We start from the raw sequence: 21,721 nt of genomic DNA, 5'->3' as shown, positions 1-21,721 counted from the left end.
GGAGCATTGCGAGGAAATCTACACAGATATCTGCATATTGAATGCCCAAACTCCACACAGAGCGTCGCCCGAGGTGGGAATTGAACCCAGCTCCTTGGTGATGGGAGGTAGCAGTGCTAATCACAGATTCAGCATTCACATCCGTTAGTTCTATTAGTTACTTGTGGCTGACTAAAGAAATCTGCCTGACTTGTTCCTATCACTGAACCTGATCCAGTCTGAGACCTTTATCATCGGCCATATCACCAAAGTGGTAGCATTTGAAATTTGCTGCGAGCAGTAGAGGAGTGGGACTAGAAAAGGAAACAGTGACACTCCCCATCCTCAGTCATAGCAAGAATTAGGAGAAATTCACTAAGTGGGAATTCATTCAAGTGCGAATTCTCTTTCCCTGAAGTTTGGGATGGCTGAATCTTTATATTATATTGAGGCTGACTTCGTCTGATTTTCCATGACAGGTGAATCAGGGATAATGGTGCAAGGAGAGAAAAGTGCAGCTGGGACCACAATGAGATTAGCCATGACCTCATTTACTGGTGGAGGAGTGTCAAATGGCCGAATGGCCCTTTTGTGTTCCTCAGCCCTGTGTTCTGATGTTCCATTGAGCCCTTCTGACCTGCAAAATGGTGGCAGATACAGGCAACTCTGATGGTTTGGTGTAGTTTGGGAAATGTATTTGAAAAATCCTGGCTGGGTCAGGAAGTGAACCCTCATCCCCAATCCCTGTTCCCAGGCTTCCCCTCTCTGTAACTTCTGCTCCAGATATGTGTCATGTTACAGACCCAGATACGCTGGGAATACAGCCCCCATACATCACCCAGGGTTAACTCAAACAAATCCTCTGTTCTCCCTGAGTGCAGCATTGTGCAACACAACTTCCAGAAAAATAATCAGTTACCTTCCAAAAGCAAAACGTGAAATGAATAAATAGGAACAGGAGTAGGTCATTCCACCCCTCAAACTAGCCCTGTCATTTAATAAGAACATGGCTAATCTACTCCAGGGCTCAAATCCACTTTCTTGCCGACTCCGCGTATCTCACCACACATCTCTGAGTTCGGGAATTCCAGACATTCACTACCTTCCGAGAGAAGGCATCACTCTGTGTCTCAGATTGAAATCGATGTTCCATATTCGGTATCTATATCCTCGAGTTTGAGACTCCACCCAGGAGTGGAAACAACTGTCAATATCGACCTTCTCAAGCCCCTTCTGTGTCTTGTATTTTTCAGCAGTATCACTCCTCATCCATTAAAACCCCAATGAATAATCGCCTCACGATCTTAGAGGTTCTCAATAACTCATTCCTTTCGGCCCAGCAAGCCGTCTAATGAACCAACCTAGTTACTTGCTGCGTCAGCATGCTGGCTTTATGTTTCATACACAGGAACACTCCAATTCCTTTGTACTGCTCCTTTTCTGGAAGTCGTCTTCATTACGTAACAGTCTGCCTTTTGATTCTCAGAGTCATTGACAACCTCAGATGTGTATTGCACTCAGCTCCTGCCATCAGCCTATCAGTATAGATTGTGAATAACTGATGTCATTGGACTGATATTTGTGTACTCCAGCAGATATACCTAGATCATGAAAATCCATTAATCCTGAATCCACGATTTCTAGTGTTAACCAATCATCATCCCATGTTACTACATTATCCGTCATCCTATGAACTTCCATCTTATGTAAGAACTTTTATTTTAATACCTTGTGGAAAATATCTGGAAAGCCTAGTGTCTACCAGATCCCCTTTATCAAGTCCGCTTGTTACATTCTCAGGCATCTCCAGAAATACTTTACATGATTTTACAGGCCAAATTATAATTTCCCTTTCACAAAACCACACTGACTCTGCGTGAAGCTTTTCTAAATGTCCGTGCTGGCCAGGTTTTCCAAATTAAGCTCGTCCCATCTGCTTTTATTTGATCCACATGCCTCGAAATGTTTCCCATTCATCTGTTTGTCCAAATGAGTTTCAAATGTTGTAGCTGTACACGTATCTACCACTCTTCCTCTGGCAGCTCATTCCATACCCAACCCACCCTCTGTGTAAAATTGTTGCTCCTTCGTTCCTTTTAAATATTCCCTCTTTAACCTTACAACTATTCCCTCTATGTTTGAACTCCCCCATCCCGTGGAAAAGGCCTTGGCTATTCACCCCATCCATGCCACTCATGATTTTATAATCTTCTGTAATGTCACCCCTCAACCTTCTACACTCCGTCTGATACTAAATTCAAGAACAAGCACTTAAGGATACGCACTGCAAATTTGAAACTATATTAAACATGACAGTAAAGCAATACTCAGCCCAAACTTCATGCTGTTATTTATTTTTCTCCATATTACAATACCAAGACAGCAAGAAACGTTTACTAGTGCCAGTAAGAAGTCCAAAACCTGAATTCCTTTGTCTAAAAGTGGTGAAGATCTCTACAGTGAAAAGGCCAGCTCTATATCATGCCACATAGTCAACATTCTCCCTCCTGGCCTCCCTATGACCTTGTGTGATTGTATCGTCTTTACCTTGTACTCAATAGAGAGAATCCCTTTCCCCAGCCACGTCTTAATTTACATCCATTTTATATCATTTTCTCGTTCACCAGTGCTTAAAGCCCGCTTCTCTTTGCCACACCCTCTTTTCCCTGTCACCCATCCCCCACCTATGACAAGGGATCAAAAATCCCAGTTTCCGATCCCTTTCAGTTCTGAAGAAGTGCCACACGGGACTTGAAACGCTAACTCTGTTTATCTGTCTCTGCAGATGCAGACAAAACTGCTGAGTTTCTCCAGACATGAATAGGAACAGAACAAATAACTATGGATGCGGCAAATAAAAATAGAAAAATTGCTGGATGAACTGGAGCTTTGTAGAGGGTCACTGGACCTGAAAGTTTCACTCTGCATTCACTTCAGAAGATGCTGCAACATCGTCCGAAGTTTCTTCAACAATTTCTGTTTTTGAACAAATTCCAAAGAGGTCTGTCAAAGATGCTCAAACATCCCATCCAATCTGAAGCGCCGTACACTGGGGACTGAACAATAATGCAAGGTGACAAGGTCCTTGATTCTGAAACTGCATAGGACTTGCGTCAGTGACACTACAGACATCTTAATAATGGTCAGGGAGAAAAACAAAGGGAAACGCATTCACTTTGAACACAGAAGGTGGCATTACAGATGAAATATTGTTGAGTCGATGGAACACCTCATCCTCATCATGATACCACAGAATCACAGATGCCAGTTTTCAATCAATTCGATTCGCTGCATTTGACATGAAGAATTAGCTGAACACAATAGAAACAGCAAAGGCAATGAGCCCTGACACCAGTCTTGCAATAGGACTGAAGACTTGTGCTGCACAAAAGGCATGTCCCTGAGGAAGCTGTTTCATTCCAGCTCCAACTCTGATATCTCCCTGACAATGTGGAAAACTACTCAACTATGTCCAATCCCCTAAGAGGGGAATAACTACAATCTGACCATTTACCACCCCTTCAGTGCCATCACGACAGTCAAATTGGTGAGAGTTCTTTTTGACAGATCTGTAAAGTAGCACAGAAATAACCTGCTCAGTGTGGTTTCTGATAGGCCCCCATGTGGAGATGGTGCTGTTGTGGAAATGTCACTGGATTATTAATCCAGACCAAACTAATGCTCTGGAAGCTGGTGGAAGTTAAAGTTAATAAAATATCGAGATCTAAAATTTGGTGTCAGTAATAGTGATCTTTTGCCCAATGATGATTGTAAACATTGATCTCCTTGACCAATCCACTTTCAGGAAGTGAATCTCCGTGCTTTCCTGGTCTGGTCTAAAAGTGACTACAGACACACAGACATGTGATAAATTTTTCAATGGTCTCTGAATCGGCCAAGCAAGACACTCTATTGTATCAAAATGCTCCAACGTCTTAAAGGATATAACCGGACAGAACACCATGCCCCAGTCTCAGTATCGGAAAAGGGAATGGGAAACACAGTCCTCTTGAACCTGCAGAGGCCTCCTTCCTATCAGCTGAGTGCTTATGACAACTTTTACAGCGCTTTCCCACAGACTGCACAGAAACGTCGGGAAAGAAGGAGGTGATTCAACACATTGAGCTTTTCCCATGCTAATTCATGGCCGAACGTCTTCTCAATGCAGTTTTTTCCCATACAGTGATCAGTTCTCTGAATATGTTTAAACATTGTGATTTATAAAGTAGGAACTACTGTAATCCCTTCGGTCCATCAATTTTGCTCCTCCATTCAATATACAGGCAGTTCTCCAATAACACGTATTTATTGAATTCGATATTGCTGTGGTTCCTTGTTTAGTGCACACCAGCCTGGGGAATTATCATCCCTGCTTCCAATTTGTCTCGCCTGTCAGAGTTTTATGTATTTGAATGAGATCTCCTCTCATTTTCCTAAAGCTCATGGAATACAGGCTCTGTTGCCCCAAATACTGCTCCCACAACAAGCCTGTCATCCCAGAGATCAGTCTGGTCATCCTTTGAGATAGGGTCCCACTGAGGCCCTGTGCAGCTGCAGTAAATGACTCTTACCCCTGTATTCAAATCTCCCTGAAATGAAGGTCAATACACCATTTACCTTCCTAACTGCTCACTGCTCCTGCAATATAGCTTTCAGTGACTGGTGTACAGGGAGATCTAGATTCTTTTCAATGTTAAGTTCCCCACTTGTGGGTCTATGTATACTGGTCAGCGTGCCAATGCCATTCCCAGTATTGACTTCTGGCTTCAGAACTCACTGCCCTACATGGACTCGGAGGGCTGCGCAGAAACAAACAAAAGTGCAGCTTACGTTCCTTTATAGAGCAACATTTTTCAACCAATCTCTTTTCAAATGATCGGCTGCCATTCTATGGTTCCCATTAATATACACAACATCATATCTCTCTCATTGCTCTCCATCTGCCAGGTATTTGCCCAGTCACTCCATTTGTCTCAGTCACTTTGGAGCTCCTCATCCACTCATAAGCTGACATCGTTTAGTGCTGTCAGCAGACTTGGGAATATTTGAGACCCTCATCCAAAGATATGATGTGAATTGGGATTAACTGGATCCCAAAACCCGATCCTTGTTATATCCTCCAAGCCTTCCATTCAAAAATCATGGTTTTATTCTACTCAGTGTTTCCTGACAGCTGTCCCATTCTAAAACCGTGAACATATATTAGCCCCAGTCCTATAGGATTCGGATTTGCACAAAACACTTGGGGCTTTATCAGAAATCTTTCTGAGATTTCAATCGTATTGCCTTGATGCCGTCTCCACAATTTTGCTAAAAGCCACTTTGTTAAATATGATTCCCATTTCATAAATCTCTGTTCACTTTGTCTATGCTCATTACTTTCAATCCAATACTTCCTCTAAAACTGTTAATTGCTAATTTCATTCTATTCCCTTTTTCTCACCAGACAAAAGTTCCCTCGTATTGCTAGGAAATTTTCTTTTTTTTCTTTGTTTTCTTCTATGAAGGCATAACTGAAATATTTGTTCCATATTTCTGCTATTTCCGGTCCTAAATTATTTGGTAACAGACTGTAAGAAAGTTGCTCATTTTTCTCTTACTTTTGCCATTGACATATTTTCCAGAAGATATTAGAAGTTCACTCATATACGTTTTGATAAGATATTCTTCAGAAAACCATCAATTCCTATCTTAAGCTACTCAATGATTAACTGTCCACAACCAGAAGTACAGACTCTCTACCATCAGAAATACAGCACGGTCGACATTATTCCCACTTTCTGACATAAGGCCTGTAGCCAAGAGTCTTATGGCATTTCAAGTGCACAACCGTGTATTTTCTAATGGTTTAGAGGTTACCATAATAACTATCGTCTCAAGAAACGAATTCCAAACCCCAACACACTCTGGGTGAAAAACAGCCATCAAATCCTCACGAAACCTCAAATCCTTCACTTTAAAATTTTGGCCCTTTGACTAAAAGGAACAGCGGCTGCTATCCACTGTGTCTATGTCCCTTGTAAACCTTCCCTTCTGAATCACGGCCCCCTCATCCTTCTCTCCTCCAAACTAAACAACCCGAGCTTATGCAGCCTCTCTCCATAGCTGATATGCTCCATCCAAGGGAACATCCTGGTGAATCTCCTCTGCACCCCCTCCAGTGCAATCACATCCTTCCTGTAATGTGGTTCCCAGAACTACACACAATATTCCATCTCGGCCTCACCGAAGTTCTGCATAGCTCTTATAATCTATGCTTCGATGAATAAAGATTATGTTAACAGCGCCTATGTTTTCTCAAATTGTACATTAACTTGTCCAGTCATATTCAGGGATGTGTGGAGAAGCACACTCTGACGTTCTTAGTGTGCTGCCGTTCATTGAGTACTCCCCTGCCTGGTCCCTTCTTCCAAAGTGCATCACCTCATATTTAGCAGAATCCGTTCCATCTGCCATTGATCCAGCCAGCTGACCATTTCCTCTGTATCTTCCTGAAACATAAGAATTTCCTTGCCACTGCCAACCACCCAGACAATCATTGTATCAAACACAAACTTACTGATGACCCCGCCCCACCCCTCGTCCATATTCACAGCTGCATCATTTATGAATACCACAAGTAATAAGGTTAAAAATCACACAACATCAGCTTATAGTCTAACATGTTTATTCAGAGGCACGAGCATTCGAAGTGTTGCTTCTTCATCAGGTGGTTGTGCATCTGTTTCATCAGACTTCGCAATGCGCAACCCAGCTCCATGTTCAACTATACCTTGTTACTGATATGAATTGACTCTATGTCTTTAGCTCCGGAAGTCCGATATGATCACTTGGTATTACTGGGGGATTTTCTGGATATTGTTACATGAAGACAGATGCAAAGTAACTGGTTATTTCTCGACCATTTTCCTGTTCTCCACAATGACCTCTCCTCTCCCGATTACAAATTTCCACATTTGACCTTGCTTTTATTTTGTTTCCTTTGAAATATCGATCGTAGATTGATGCAGTCTTTGTGTTCCTGTTTGTTTGCATGTGTGTTCTCTTTTTGATTTCCTTTTCAGTTTCATGGCCTTCCTTTTTGGATCGTTAACCTCTAAGAATTCTCAGGTTTTCACAATAGCTGGAATTCTTCTGAAATCACTTCCTATGATTGATATATTTTCTATTTTTTTACGTTAACCATCATTGAGTCACTTTCCCTTTCTTTGGTGTTTGTACCTGAAATAAATAGACGTATTTTTCAGACTTTGCAGTATTTCTAAAAACTCCTGGTCCTGACCAGATATATTCAGGAACACCGCAGGAGTATAGGAGGACAGAGAAGAAATTTGCGGGAGCACTGCTTGGCTCTTTTCTATCATCGCTGGCCAACGAGTGAGGTCCCGGACAACTGGAGTGTAGCAAATGCTGAGCCTGCATTTAAGTAAGGCTACAAAGATAAACCTCGAAACTAAAGACCAGTAAACTTATAATCTAGTGGGTAGGTTACTTGAGAAGATTTGGATAGATTATATATACATGCAGTTGGAAAGACAGGGTGTGATTCGGAGTAAGATGAGAATGGTGCTGGAAAAACTGAGCAGGTCAGGCAGCATTCATGGAGCAGGAAAATCGATGTTTCGAGCAAAAGCCCTTCATCAAATTCAGCACAGGGGTTTGTATAAAGGAGATCATGACTCACAATTTTGTTGACATTCTTTGATAAAGTGACCAGCAATGTTGAGGAGGTCCAGATGGTATACGTAGTCTAGGTTGATTCCAGTAAGGCCTTCAATAAGGTTCCACATGGTACGCTGCTCTGGAAGGTTAGACCGCATGGAATTGAAGGGGAGCTGGCAAATTAGGTACAAAATTGCCTTGATGGTAGGAAGCAGAGGGTAATACTGGAAAAATGCCGGTCAGAAAGAAGGCCTGTGACTAGTGGAATGCCTCATGCATTGGTGCTGGGACAACTACATATTACATAAATCTATGATTTAGATGAGAATGATTCTTAAGTTGGAAGATGACACTAAAATAAGCGGCATCATGGAGAGTGAGGAAGGTTATCAGAAATTTCAGAAATTACAGCAGTACCTTGATCCACTGGAGAAGTGGGTTGAGAAATGACAAATCGATTTTAATATAGATCAGTGTAAGTTTCTGCATTTTAGAAAGTCAAATCAAGGTTGGAGTTTCCTGGTGAATGGTTGGGTCCTAAGGAGTGCAGTGGAACAGAGGGACATTGGAATTCAGGTGCATGATGCTCTGAAAGTTGAGTCAGAGGTAGACAGACAATGACGAATGCTTTCGGCACACTGGCCTTAATCAGTGTATATCACTGAGTATCGACATCAGGGAGTTACGCTGCAGTCATATAGGATGCTGGTGAGGCCATACTGGTAGCGTAATGTTTCAGTTTTCTTCAATTTGCTACAGAAAGGGTGTTATTAAATTGGAAAGACTGCTGAAGAAATTTACGAAGTTGTTACCATCTCAATGGGAGAGGTTGGACAAGCTAGGACTTTTTACTTTAGTGTGTATGAGGCTGAGGGGGATCTGACAGAAGTGTATAAGATCATGACAGGCATGGACCGAGTGAATGTACTCAGTCTTTTTCCCAGGGTTGGGTTATCACGGACTAGAGGGCATCAGTGTAAGGTCAGAGGGGACAGAATTAAAGAGGAACAACTGTTTTACACACAGGCTGGTACACAAATGGAATGTGCTGCCAGTGGAAGTGGTTGAGGCGGGAACATTAACAACATTTAAAAGGCATCTGGACAAAACATGGATAGGGAAGGATTAGAAGGATATGGAGCAATGGCAGGGAAATGGGGTTAGCGTGGATGGACATTTTGGTCAAAATAGACTGGTTTGAGCCGAAGAGCCTGTCTCCGTGCTGTAGGACTCTATGGCTCTAACAACCATTGCTTGTCACCCACTGAATGTTATATTATACTTTCCTAATTCACTGAAACTAACGTGACCCTCTAGCCTCCAGTCTTCCATGATGTTTAACCAGAATGTTCAGTCATTCTATATTGTATACAGGCACCGTGTAAAGCGCACCGTATTAATGCCACGATTCCTTAAAAGCTGCTTCAGAGCAAGGTTATTATTAGCCCTCCTGGCCACACAACACCAAATCCAAAATAACCTGCTCTATAGTTTGCTACACAACATACTTTTCAACATACCTCATATACACTTAGGGAATTTATTTTTCACACCATGAGCAATTAGTTAATGCAGTTTATATGCAACTTGAGACCATCCAATAAGACCACAGTATCCACAATACTTGTATTTCTAAATTTCAGAGCATATGATACTCAGATTTTTCGCAAGTGTTTTGGTTTAGAAATATAATGCACCAATATTTGCTTTTGCCTTGCTATTTGTATGCTCCACCTGAACTGATTCTGTGGAATCTGAGGGATAGGTCTGTGTCGTTGTTAGTGATACAAGACAAGACATTTGGGGAGGCTGAACTCGACGCTGAGATGATCTGAAGAAACCTCCATATGAACCACAATGAAGACAAGTGTGTTAAACTCCTTCTTAGCCACTTTCTATATCAGATGCAAATTTTAAAGAATTAAACCTGATGGCCTAGGTTTCTGTTCAAAAACACCACCAAAAGACCCTACTTTTAATTGTATAGGTCCTGTTCGTGTTTGATTTACCAAATCCAATGCGTTGCATTAATCCAGACTAAACTCCATCTACCACCCCTCAGCCCAGTGTGTGATATGACTGCCACCTCCCCCTCCCCCTTCAATTTTAAAATGACCACCCTCTCCAGGAGGCCTGCACACTCCGGCCTTGATGTTCACAAAGTCCCTGAGCTTGGGTTGCCTTGTGTGGTTAGAGGGAGGAGGGATGGATTGCAAACACAGTCAGTGGGGAGGAGAGGCTGGACAGTAATCAGCGGCCTGGTACCTTTTCATGGTTTTAGGAAGAGGGCAGACACACGTTAGAGGTGGGTATGATTGATCGGTGTTTTGGGGTCAGAAATTAAGCTCTTCCTTCGCCTCTGGTGTTCAGTAATAAATATCTATTTGAGACCCTTCATTGGGCAGAGTGTTTCTGCAGGATTTCTTTCCCTAATACTGCAGACTACAGATAATAGCGATTAAAGATATTCATAGTTAATTTCAATATTCAGCAAGTACACTCAATATCCTACAGTTGAGACAAATATCTTGCATTTGTTTAATAATACAAAGTGTTTTTTGTAATTCAGTAATAGTAACCTGATTATAATCAATCCACACTGAGCTGGAAGCGGGCACTAAAATATGACCCAAAATCTGGGTATGGTAAGTATAGTGGGCAGTGTCCGTGTCTCTGAGCCAGAGCTCTGGGTTTGATTCCAATTCCTGAACTTGTGTGGTAGTGTTCCTAGCTCTGGACCAGAAGGTGTGGATTCATGTCCTGCCTGTTGCAGAGGTATGTCACAGCATGTCAGAACAGGCTGATGAACAAACACACAGGAGAATAATGTTACAGCTTTATGGGTATTGCCGAGTGGTGCTCGTGTCCCTACCTCCGGGCACAAAGGTCTATCCCACGGAAGTGTCTCCTAATATATCTGAACAAACTGATTAAAATGGATTTAGAATTGTGACTTGATGGAGAAGGAAGAGGTGTCGGTGTTGCATTTCAGAATTTAGGCCCAGGATGACTGAAAGTACAGCCATTTGTGTTGATTGAAGTCACATTTCGCAGCAGGAAAGGTTTATAAAATCAGAATGGTCATGGATAGGTTGAGTAGTCAGGGTTTTTCCCCAGGTTAGGGGCGTCCAAAACTCGACGGCATTGGTGGAAAGTGAGAGGGGAAAGGTTTTGATGAGGCCTAAAGGGCATCTTTTCACACAGAGGGTAGTGTGCGTATGGAATGAGCTGCCAGAGAAAGTGATGGAGGCTGGGTACAACTACAGCATGTAAAAGGCATCTGGATGCTGACAGACCTGCTGAGCTTTTCCAGCAATTTCTGTATTTCTTTCAAAAATGCATTCATTTTAACACACGTATTCTGAATAAATTAGACATTTTTATTTTTTAATGGAACAGGAACATAAAAACATATCTTCAAATCGACCGAGACCATTTTATGCTCAGGGTATGGCTCTGTGTATCACAGGAGAAATGATGCAACGACATGGAGCAGGGAATATGATGGAGACATAGTTTGGACAATGTACATGGGACAATATCCGGACAAAGTTCTTTCAAGTAAAATTGCAGAGTGTGTGTGTGTGTGTGTGTGTGTGTGTGTGTGTGTGTGTGTGTGTGTGTGTGTGTGTGTGTGTGTGTGTGTGTGTGTGTGTTATAGAAAGGGAAATATTGATTATATATTTGCAATACAAAAATAGTTTGCCATTCATCTTTCCACCATAGTTGGAGTAACATTGCTCTGGATCATAAACGTGCTATTTGAGCAGATTATCGATACTAGCCTGACTTGTTGCTAAAACTGACCCTGACCCAATCTGAGACCAATATCATCGGCTATATCACTGACCTGGTTACATTTAACATTTGTTGTGAGCAGTGCAGGAGTGGGACTAGAAAAGGAAACAGTGACCCAAAAAGCCGGGGAACTATAGACCAGTGAGCCTAATGTTAGTGGTGGGTAAGTTGTTGGAAAGGATTCTGGGGGATAGCATCTACATATAGTAGGGAAGGTAAGGGCTGATCGGGGTAGACAACGTGGCTTTCTGCATGGGAAATCATGTCTCATTAGTTTTGTTGAGTTTTTGAAGAGGTGACAAAGAAGATTGATGAAGGCAGTTTGGTTGACATTGTCTATGTGGACTTCAGCAAGGTGTTCATTTAAATAACAAAGAACAAAGAAAATTTCCAGCCCAGGAACAGGCCCTTCGCCCTCCAAGCCTGAGGCGATCCAAATGTACTGTCTAAATCTGTTGGTCTATTCCTAACCATCTGTATCCCTCTGCTCCCCACCTACTCCTCTGCTCCCCACCTACTCATGCATCTGTCTAGACGCACCTTAAATGAATCTGTCGTGCCTGCCTCTACCACCTCTGCTAGCAACGCATTCCAAACGCCCACCGCCCTCTGTGTAAAGTACTTACCGCGTGTATCCCCCTTAAACTGTCTACCTCTCACCTTGAAAGCACGACCTCTCGTTATTGAATCCTTCACCTGGGAAAAAGCTTGTCTCTGTCCACCCTCTCAAAAACTTTCATGATTTTGCAAACCTCAATAAGTTCCCCCCATCTTCTTTTTTCGAGTGAAAATAAACCTAACCTACTCAGCCTCTCTTCATAGCTAGTATTAATCTTTCTACCAATCAGAATGAAATACGTTTCAGTCACGTGGGATACAGAAAAAGCTAATCAAAATTGCTTGAAGGAAGAGGGGTATTTTTCAGACTGGAGGCTTGTGAGCAGCAGTGTGCTGTAAGAATCAGGACTGAGTTCACTGCATTTCATCATTTATGTCAAGGATATAGATGTGGATATTGGGGCCATAGTTAGTAAGTTTACAGATTACATCAGAAAGGTAGTGTAGTAGATTATCTCAGAGTACACCAAGACCACAACTAGGTGGGACAAAGGGGCAAGGACTGACAGATGAAGTTTAATTTAGATAAATACGAGGTTTTGTATTGTGTGAACGCAAATCAGGGCAGAAGTTATACACTTAATGGTCAGGTCCTGGGGAGTGTTGAGAAACAAATGGACATAGGGCTGCAGGTACGTTGTTCCTTGAAAGTGGAGTCACAGGTAGACAGACTGGTGCAGAACACATTTGGCACATTTGCCTTAATCAGTCAGAGCATTGAGTATAGGAGTTGTGGTGGCATGCTGTATCTGTACAGGATGTTGGTGAGGCCACTTTAAGAATACTGCGTACAACTCGGTTTTCTGCAGAAATGACTTACACGGATGTCCCAGGACTGGAGGTTTGAGCTTTAGGGAGAGGTTGATTAGGTTGAGGTGTTTTCCCGGAGTGTCAGCGGTTGAGGGGTCACATTATAGAGGTTTATAAAACCAGCAGGGACATGGATATCTGAACAGCCACGCTCTGCTCCCCAGGATAGGGGAGTCCAGAACAGGAGAGTATAGGATGAAGGGAGAGGGGGAATGATTTAGAAGGGACTGAAGATAAATGTTTCACACACAGAGTGGTGTGTGTTCAGGAAGTGTTGTCAGAGGAAGTGGTGAAGGAGGTTACAATCACACATTTAAAAAGTATCTGAAAGACGAGGGATATCGGCCAAATGCTGGCAAATGGAACTGGATCAGATTTGATATCTGATCGGAGTGAACAGATTGGACTAACGGGTCTGTTTCCATTCTGCATGACGCTTTGATTCTATCAGAGGAACGAACAATAATTCTGAATAGACCTTTCAAGTGGGAATTCTCTTCACTGGAAGTTTATCATGCCTCTACGTTCACATTGATTGAAAGCTGCATTAGGTAAATATTTGACAGAGAACTGAATCATGGATAATGGGACGCAGACAGGAAAGTGGGGCTGAGACCCCAACCTGATCAGCCACAATCTTCGTGCCTGGTGGAGAAGGTTCAACGTATCTAATGACTCACTCCTGTCCCTCAGTCCCGTGCTCCTGTGTTTCATTCAGGCCATTAAACCTGTTAGGCAGGAGCATTTAGAGGCTACTTACTTCTATAACCTGGTGCACAGAAACAGAGGAGATCATTTGGCCCTTCAAGACTGTCCCACACACTTTGAGGTGATTTGAGAAATGTGATTGTAAAACCCAGGCTGGGTATGAAAGAGGCCCCTCATCTCTCTGTACAGAGCTTCCCCTCTCTGAAACTTGTGCTCCATTTGTTGGTCATGTTGTAGGCCCAAATTCACTATGAATACAGCCCCATACCTCACCCAGCGATGGCTCACAAAATCACTGGTCTCCCTGACGGCAACATTCAATACCAGAACATTCATGAAAATAACACCCACTAACTTTCCAATAACAGAATGTGAGAACATCAGAAACATGGGCAGGTCATTCACTCCCCAAGCCTGCCTTGCCCTTCACCAAGATTGTGGCTGATCTGTTCTCAGTCTGAAATCTTCTTTCATACCCAATTCCTCATCGCTCTCAACTCTCTGACAGGTCAATATCCATCTACCTCCTCTTCAAATACTTTCAGTCATCTGGCTCCCCGAACACTCTTGAGAAGAGAAATCCTGACATTCAATGCCACCTGTTTGAAGAAAACCCTTGTTGCTCCTATACCATGGCCTATTGATATGAACAAAAGGGGTCAGGTAAAAATGACTGGCCCTGATATCAAGGCTTCTGTTGACATCAAGGAGCTTAACAAACCTGGACTTAATCGGAATCAGAGTAAACTCTCCAGTGTTGAATCAAACATGACACAACGGAAGATGTTCATCATCTCAGTCCTGGGTCACCTCTGTGGGAGATCCTCAGGGTAGCTTCCTCTTCACAAACTTCTTCAGCTGCTTCATCAATGTCTCCCGCCACCACCTTCCCCACCATAAGATCAGAAGTGGGGTTGGTCACTGAAGATTCCACAATGTTCAGAACATTTTATCCCCCATCAGCTCCTGAACTGGTCTGTGTCCATGTGCAGGAAGACCAGACTCCATTGAGGCTTGTGCTGTTAACGTGTCTGTAACATTCATGTAACAGCACTGCCTAACCCTGTACATTGCCACAGTAAAACAAGAGTTCATTCGCACCTCACGCTAGTTTTACAGCAATATGAGGAAATCATTCAGCCCATTTACACTATTGGAGAAAAATAGGGACAACCCATTCAGTGCCTCCAGCCTTACTCAGGAAGAGAAGGGGTCTCGTGTGATGGACCACACCAGAGCGCCTGGAAAATATTTGAAGGTGGTAAGGTGGATTCTTACGTTTTCTTATTTTAAAGGAAATGTAAAGTGTCTGTTCCAGATGCAATGTGACTAGGTCAAACTACTTGGTGGTGAGCAAAATACTATTTACTTAAACACGGAAGATGAAATAAAACCAAAGAAAGAGAAATTTAGAATAACATAATTCTATTGGACAGCTTAACAGAATAATAGAACTAGGAACTATTACTAATGAACTAGTCCAACAAAGGAAATTCCAATAACCACAAAAGGAAAATGCAGGAATAGAAAACAGCATCTCGAGAAAATTCAGAGAGTGTAGCAGCTAGGAGACATTTTGGGAAACTTCCAACTCTGTGGAGACCCCCATAATTTTTGACATTACTGAGAAAAAACCCAGTGATCCTAATCTGTGAGAGCTGGCCACACCCATTCACTGCATTAAAATAAACCTAAGGCCTCCCTCGCTGTTTACTCAAGTGGTCTTAACTAGCCAGCTTGGTAATGATCGTTCAATATCTCTCTTAAAAGAAACCAGGATAAAAAAGCCTCTTAAAGCTACAGCATCATCACACTTGTCAGTACATCGAGCAGTCAAACAGGAACCAGGAGCAACTTGGCCTTGTCCAGTCGAACGAGGAAGAAGCCAGTCAGTCCCTTGAGTCACTTACACAGGAACAGTAGGAGGCCATTCCCACCTCAATGCACTGACACAGGGGCAGAATGACGTAATTGATGCTGATTCCTGATGAATGTCTTATGCCCAAAACGTCGGTTCTCCTGCTTCTCGGATGCTGCCTGACCTGCTGTACGTTTCCAACAATCGACACTCTACTCTGATCTCCAGTATCGGCAGTCTGAGGTGACTTCTAACTGATGCTCCAACATGATAAACAATTGGAGCAGAGGCTGCACAGACAGACTGCTCCACGTTGTTCCACTTGGCTCCGATACTCATGACACACACGTGGGACTTTAACGTGGTTTTCTAGCGGTGAGGAGGGAAGCCATATGTCTTGTGTGAAGTTACAAGAAGGCACCTTCCATCTCCGAGAAGCCAGCCTGGTGTTCTCTGTGTAGTGCGGAAGCTGGTGGGAATGGCTACCTGTTTCAGATGGAAGGTATTGTGGCTGCTGTTGGGGATTGTGAGCAACCTGATGTTCAGTACGGGTTCACACGCCGACTGCACAATAACGTGGTGAGAGTTAATGTAGGCATATAAACTATTAGGAAAGTCACGTTAGACTGATGGATGGACTCTCTAACTTCAAATAATGCTGATCTTGTTCATGTTGATCTTGTCTAGTGCACGTCCTGTTCAGTGTAACCTGTAGGCCTTACTCTGTCCAAGTCTATTCCCACCCTATTATCTGTCTGGCCATGCTTACTATAATCTGCCTCCACTGCTCATAAATAAAGTGTTTCCCTGTCCTGAGGTACACGTGGCAATAAACCAAACCAATCAATCCTGGGTAAACTATGGAATTTCTCACCCTGTCAATGTCTGTTTGGAAATAAGTGATCGCTGCCACTCCTCGTGTTTCAGCATCACTATGTTTTAATCTCTCACAGTTCTACAGATTAAACACTCAGCCTCTTCACTCTATTCTCATGATACCATCACCCGTGTTTGTGGTAAGGAGATCATTCCTTACAAAGGTGACCAATTCTGTAGAGAGTGCCCCAAATACTCTCTCAGCAAGGCTCCACAACAGCAGGAAGATGGCTTTACTTATGTACTTGAATCATCTTACAATGAAGGACAGCCTACCATTGACTGCGCCCCATACTTACACAGGGTTTGATTCGGAGCAGTCAGCATAGACTTGTGAGTGGGAGGTCATGCTTCCAAATTTGTTAGAGTCTTTTGATGAAGTGACCAGGAAGGTTGATGAGGGCCGAGTGGTAACCCTAGTCTCTATGGATATCAGTAAGGCCTTTGATAAGGTACCACATGGCAGGCTGCTCTGGAGAGTGACATCACGTGGAATGCTGGGGGAACTGGCCAATTGGATACACAGTTGGCTTGATGGTAGGAAGCAGAGGGTTTAGTGTAAGGATGATAGTCAGACTGGAGGCTGGGTCCATTGCTGTTTGTTGTCTACGATTTGGTTGAGAATGTACAAGGCATGATTAGTAAGTTTACAGTTGACACTAAAGTAAGTGGGAGCATGATCAGTGAGGAAGTTTATCAGAAATTGCAGCAGGATTTTAATCAGGTGGGGAAATGGGCCGAGAAATGGAAAATGGAATGTAGTGTAGATGTGTGAGGTCTTGCCTTTTGGAAACTGAAATCAAGGTAGGAGTTTCATGTTGAATGGGAGGGCCTTAAGGTGTGTCGTGGGAAGAATGACCATTGGGTTCAGGTGCACGGTTCTCTGCGAGTGGAGTCACATGTAGACAGGGCAGCGAGGAAGTCTTTTGGCACACTGGCCTTCATCAGGCAGGACATTGAGTATAGAATTTGGGAATTTATGTTGCAATTACACAGGACTTTGGTAAGGCCGCACTTGGAGTATTGTGATCAGTTTTGTCACCTTGTTATCGGGAGGATATTATTAAATTAGAAAATGTGCATATGAAGTTTACAAGGATGTTGTCAGGACCCACTAGTCTGAGTTATAGGGAGAGGTTGAACAAAATAGGACATTTTGTTTAGAGTGTAGGAGACTGAGGGGGACCTTATAGAGCTGTATAAAATCATGAGGGATATGGATAGGATGAAACTTTTTCCAAGGTTTAGAGAATCGAGAATAGAGGGGATGAGTTTAAGGTTAGAGGGGAAGGAATAAAAGAGAAACTGAGGGGCCACTTCTTTCCACAGAGGCTGGTACGTGGATGAGCTGCCAGCAGATGTGGTTGATGGGGGTACATTAACAACATTTCAAAAGCATTTGGATAAATATTTGGATAGGAAAGGACTAGAAGGATATGGGCCAACTGCAGGGAAATGGGGTTAGCGTGGATGGACATTTACAAGGTGGAGTCGAACCCCTCTGTTAATTAAAACCAAACACCCAGAAAAGCTCGCCTCACCTCGTAATCTGTTAAAATATGAGCGACACAGATCTCCTACATTCCACTATTTTTTTAAAGAGCAAGTCAGTTTCTTAACTTTAATAGTGAACACTAAACAACAACTATTCACAAATACAAGCCCCTCTGTTTCTTAACTACTTGCTATCTGACTCCAACTCTGTAAAAGTATGGTGTTCCAACAACCCACATATTAAACATTACAATCTGAAGACCACACAGTCTCTATCTTCCCCGCTGTGTTCACTCTTCCAGCTGCTGATCATGCCTGGGTCATGTTTTGTTTACTGCAAGTAGGTTTTACATGAACATGTATCTTTGATAGAGCGTGTTTGAGTTGGCCAGTTAGCACTCCTGCTCTACAGCAGATACTCTGCGTTGGATGGCAGTGGCTCTCCCTCTAGTGTTTAAATGCTGGGTTTAAATACTCCCCATGATACAACAATTCTCATAATTTGATTGCTTTCCAGGTGTCCAAACAACAACATTCAAATTCCGCTGGTTTCGGGTATCCTGAGCGTTATTCAAACTCTTTGGTTGTATTTGAATTGTTGTCAAAACAGCAACCAAAACTCAGGTATCCATTCCCTGCTAAATGTTACATGTGGAACAGTCTGCCCTTTCGCTGGCATCTATGGCTATACTTTCTATTCAGCAAAATCCATTCTGTCTTAAAGTGACCAGACATGCTTTCGGCTTCAGAACACTTCACATGTTTAGAAAAAAAATGAACCTTTTCCTCTGATTCTTAACCTCATTATTCTGAAATACAAAGTATTAATCTCAGTTATGCTTCATATTAATTCCACCACATATATAGCACTGGAATAAGTCAATCTTATCTGCACTTTTTCCTTGAAATCCACGATAATACATCTGCTATCACATTTTTAGGACCCACAGCATGTGCATTTTAAGTTTAAAGTTAGTCACATGAGACTCCAATGAAATATTCTCATTCTGGTCTTTAAATATTTCAAAAATACGAAAGGATTGTCGTTGTTGTCTACAACCATCTGCGACAATTTGTCATGTAACCATTCAAATGTTGTCAGGCCAGTACGAAATTCAATCATTCTTTTCTATAATTGAAATTTTGTATTTTTGTTTTCTGGTGGATATTGAGTTTTTTCGACAAGTAGCGAATTGGCCACTCAATCCCATCATCAACTTTCTGTGTCAACATATCTCCGACCCCTATATCCAGAGCATCATACACAATTTTCAAAGGGTTTCAAAATATTTGGTGTAGCTAAATCTGGTGCGGGTGATTTAACCTGCTTTCAAATTCTCAAATGCCTCCTGGCATTGTTCTGTCTATCACAATTCTGTGACCTTTTTCATAAATCCATCAGTGGTGCCAATACGCTGCTGAAGTTTGCAACAATCTTCCGATAGAATCCACTCAGTTCCAAAAATCGAACACCTCTTTCTTCGAGGATGGTCATGGGAAATTCCTCAAAGCCCTTCGTCTTTGTGTCCCATGGGGTCAACCTTATAAGTCCAATGTAACGTCCTCTGCCTTCGCTAATTCTGTTTTCTTTAAGTTTATTACCAGGTTTGCTTCTTGTAATCCTTCAACATGTTCTGGCAACTGTAACATGTGAGCTTTCAATCACTTGCAATAGATCACTACATCATACAGATAAACTGCAATTTGTTCATCTGGACCTAACTCTGTTCCTGAGTCTTAAATGTGGCTGGAGCATTATTCATTCACATGACATTCTCTCACATTTTTGTCATATTCGGTATCTTTCCAGATAGATAGTTTAACTGACTCAGCATTTTTTAATTTGTAAGGGGCCACTAAACCTGGCTTTGAATGGATTTCCCACCACTGCTGGCAATACTAATACATCATCCACACGGGAAATCATCAAAGTTTCAGTGTTTTTATCTGCCACCTGCTTCACCCTACACTGTGCCCTTTTCAGGTGCTGTTTAGCTGACTCACCTACTTATCCAATCTCTCCTCACCTCAGATACATAATCCAAGTGTGAGATCTCCGACTTTGGGTCTGACAATTTATATTTAATTAATTTCAAGGGGCGCCCTCTCACTTCATGTACGAATATTAACTCAAAGGAAGAAAAATGAGTAATTATATTTGGGGCATCTCTAATGGCAAGCAGTATAATGGGACACTTTATCCAATAATTCGGGTAATTCTAAACAGTACGCTGTTAATATTGTCTTCAGCATCTGATGCCAAATTTCCAAGGCTCCCTGGGATTCGGGATTGGACGCCTTCATTCAAACTGCTGTATGCCAAAATATCCATGACGTCATCAAACAGCTGAGCGGTGTAAAATGAGACCCTTGTGTGACTGAATCACACAGCGTAGCCACAGTGAGGTAAAGATAGCTCCCAACTCCTCTGCCTCCCTTTTTGCCTTCACACCCCCAAAATGTAATTATCCCTGGAAATCGGGTAGACAGTCCATTATGTTCAGCAGATGTTGGTTTCCACTTTTATTTCAGAAATGGGGAGCGCCATAATTAATCCTAACCCACATGAAAGGTGGTTTCGAATACAGGGTTGACAATAAAGGTGCTGGTTTATCCTGCTGTGACTTACCGACCATTTGGCATGTATGGCATGATACACAAAACATAACCACTTCCTTGTGCATTCCAGACACAGAAATGCTTTAGCCTGAGTTTCCGGTGCATCAACTCCTTTGGCTTTTATCTTTCGGTTTCCTTCCTGTTGGAACTTAATGACAGTGGGGATCTTGTTACTACACAGTCTGGAAAAATCCCTGGGTATTTTTCTTTTAATTCCCCAATTCCTAGTCTTACTTTGGCTTCTCCACACAAGGACTGCCTCTCCCACCTTGGATCCTACTAAATCATTCCCATGAACAAACTGTATTCCTGGAACTGACACTCTGTCACTCAACTCTCACTGTTACTTCCCCAACCTTGATTTGGCACTCCAACCTAATGTTACACAGGGAATGCTTAATTTCTGTCCCCATTCCACAAATTATCACGCTGTGAGTAACATGTCAGAAAGAGTGAAAATACTTTCATCTCTTACTATTAGAGGGGGAGGGAAAGTGAGGACTCAGATGCTGGAGATCAGAGTTGAAAAGTGTGGGGCTGGAAAAGCACAGCAAGCCGGCAGCATCCGAGGGTAGGGGAGTTGACATTTCAGGCATACGTCCTTCATCAGGAAAGTGGGGGTTAAGGGAGAGGGAAAGCGGCTGAGAATTACATAGGAGGGTAGGGGTGGAGCTGGGTGGAAGGGAGCTTGGAAGGCGATCAGTAGATGCAGGTGATGACTGATGGTGAAAGGGCAGAGAGGAGGGTGGAGTGGATAGTAGTAGGACAGCTGGAACCCTCAAACTATACAGCATCAACATTGACCTCGCCAATTTCCAAATCTCCCCTCCCCCAGCCTCAACTCAGATCCAACCATTCAACTTAGCACTGCCCTGTTCCTTTCCACTTACCCACTCCACCCTCCCCTCCAACATATCACAATCACTCCCACCTATTTCTTCCTATCGCCCTCCGAGTGACCCTCCACCAGCCCAGCTCCTACCCTCCTCTTTATCTTTCAGCCCCCTGTTCCCCCCGCCACATTCCTGACGATGGGTTTATGCCTGATGTGTCGATTGTCCTGCTCTTCGAATGCTGCCTGATCTGTTGTGCCTTTACGGCCCCTCACTTCTCAACTATTAGAGACTGAGCAGGTCCGTATCTTGGAAAATTATAACTACTTCTCCTCCCCCCACCCCGTTTTTCCTTAGTAAGGTTTATCTACGGAGGCGAATTCTTTATACAGACCAGGCACTGCCTCCATACCCAGCCCCTGCTGGGCTGTGCACTCTCCTGCAGCTCCTCGGCTCCACTTGGGGT

Source organism: Hemiscyllium ocellatum, unplaced genomic scaffold, assembly GCF_020745735.1.
Source record: "Hemiscyllium ocellatum isolate sHemOce1 unplaced genomic scaffold, sHemOce1.pat.X.cur. scaffold_412_pat_ctg1, whole genome shotgun sequence".
Classification (NCBI taxonomy): domain Eukaryota; kingdom Metazoa; phylum Chordata; class Chondrichthyes; order Orectolobiformes; family Hemiscylliidae; genus Hemiscyllium; species Hemiscyllium ocellatum.
This window is presented reverse-complemented; position numbering follows the sequence as displayed.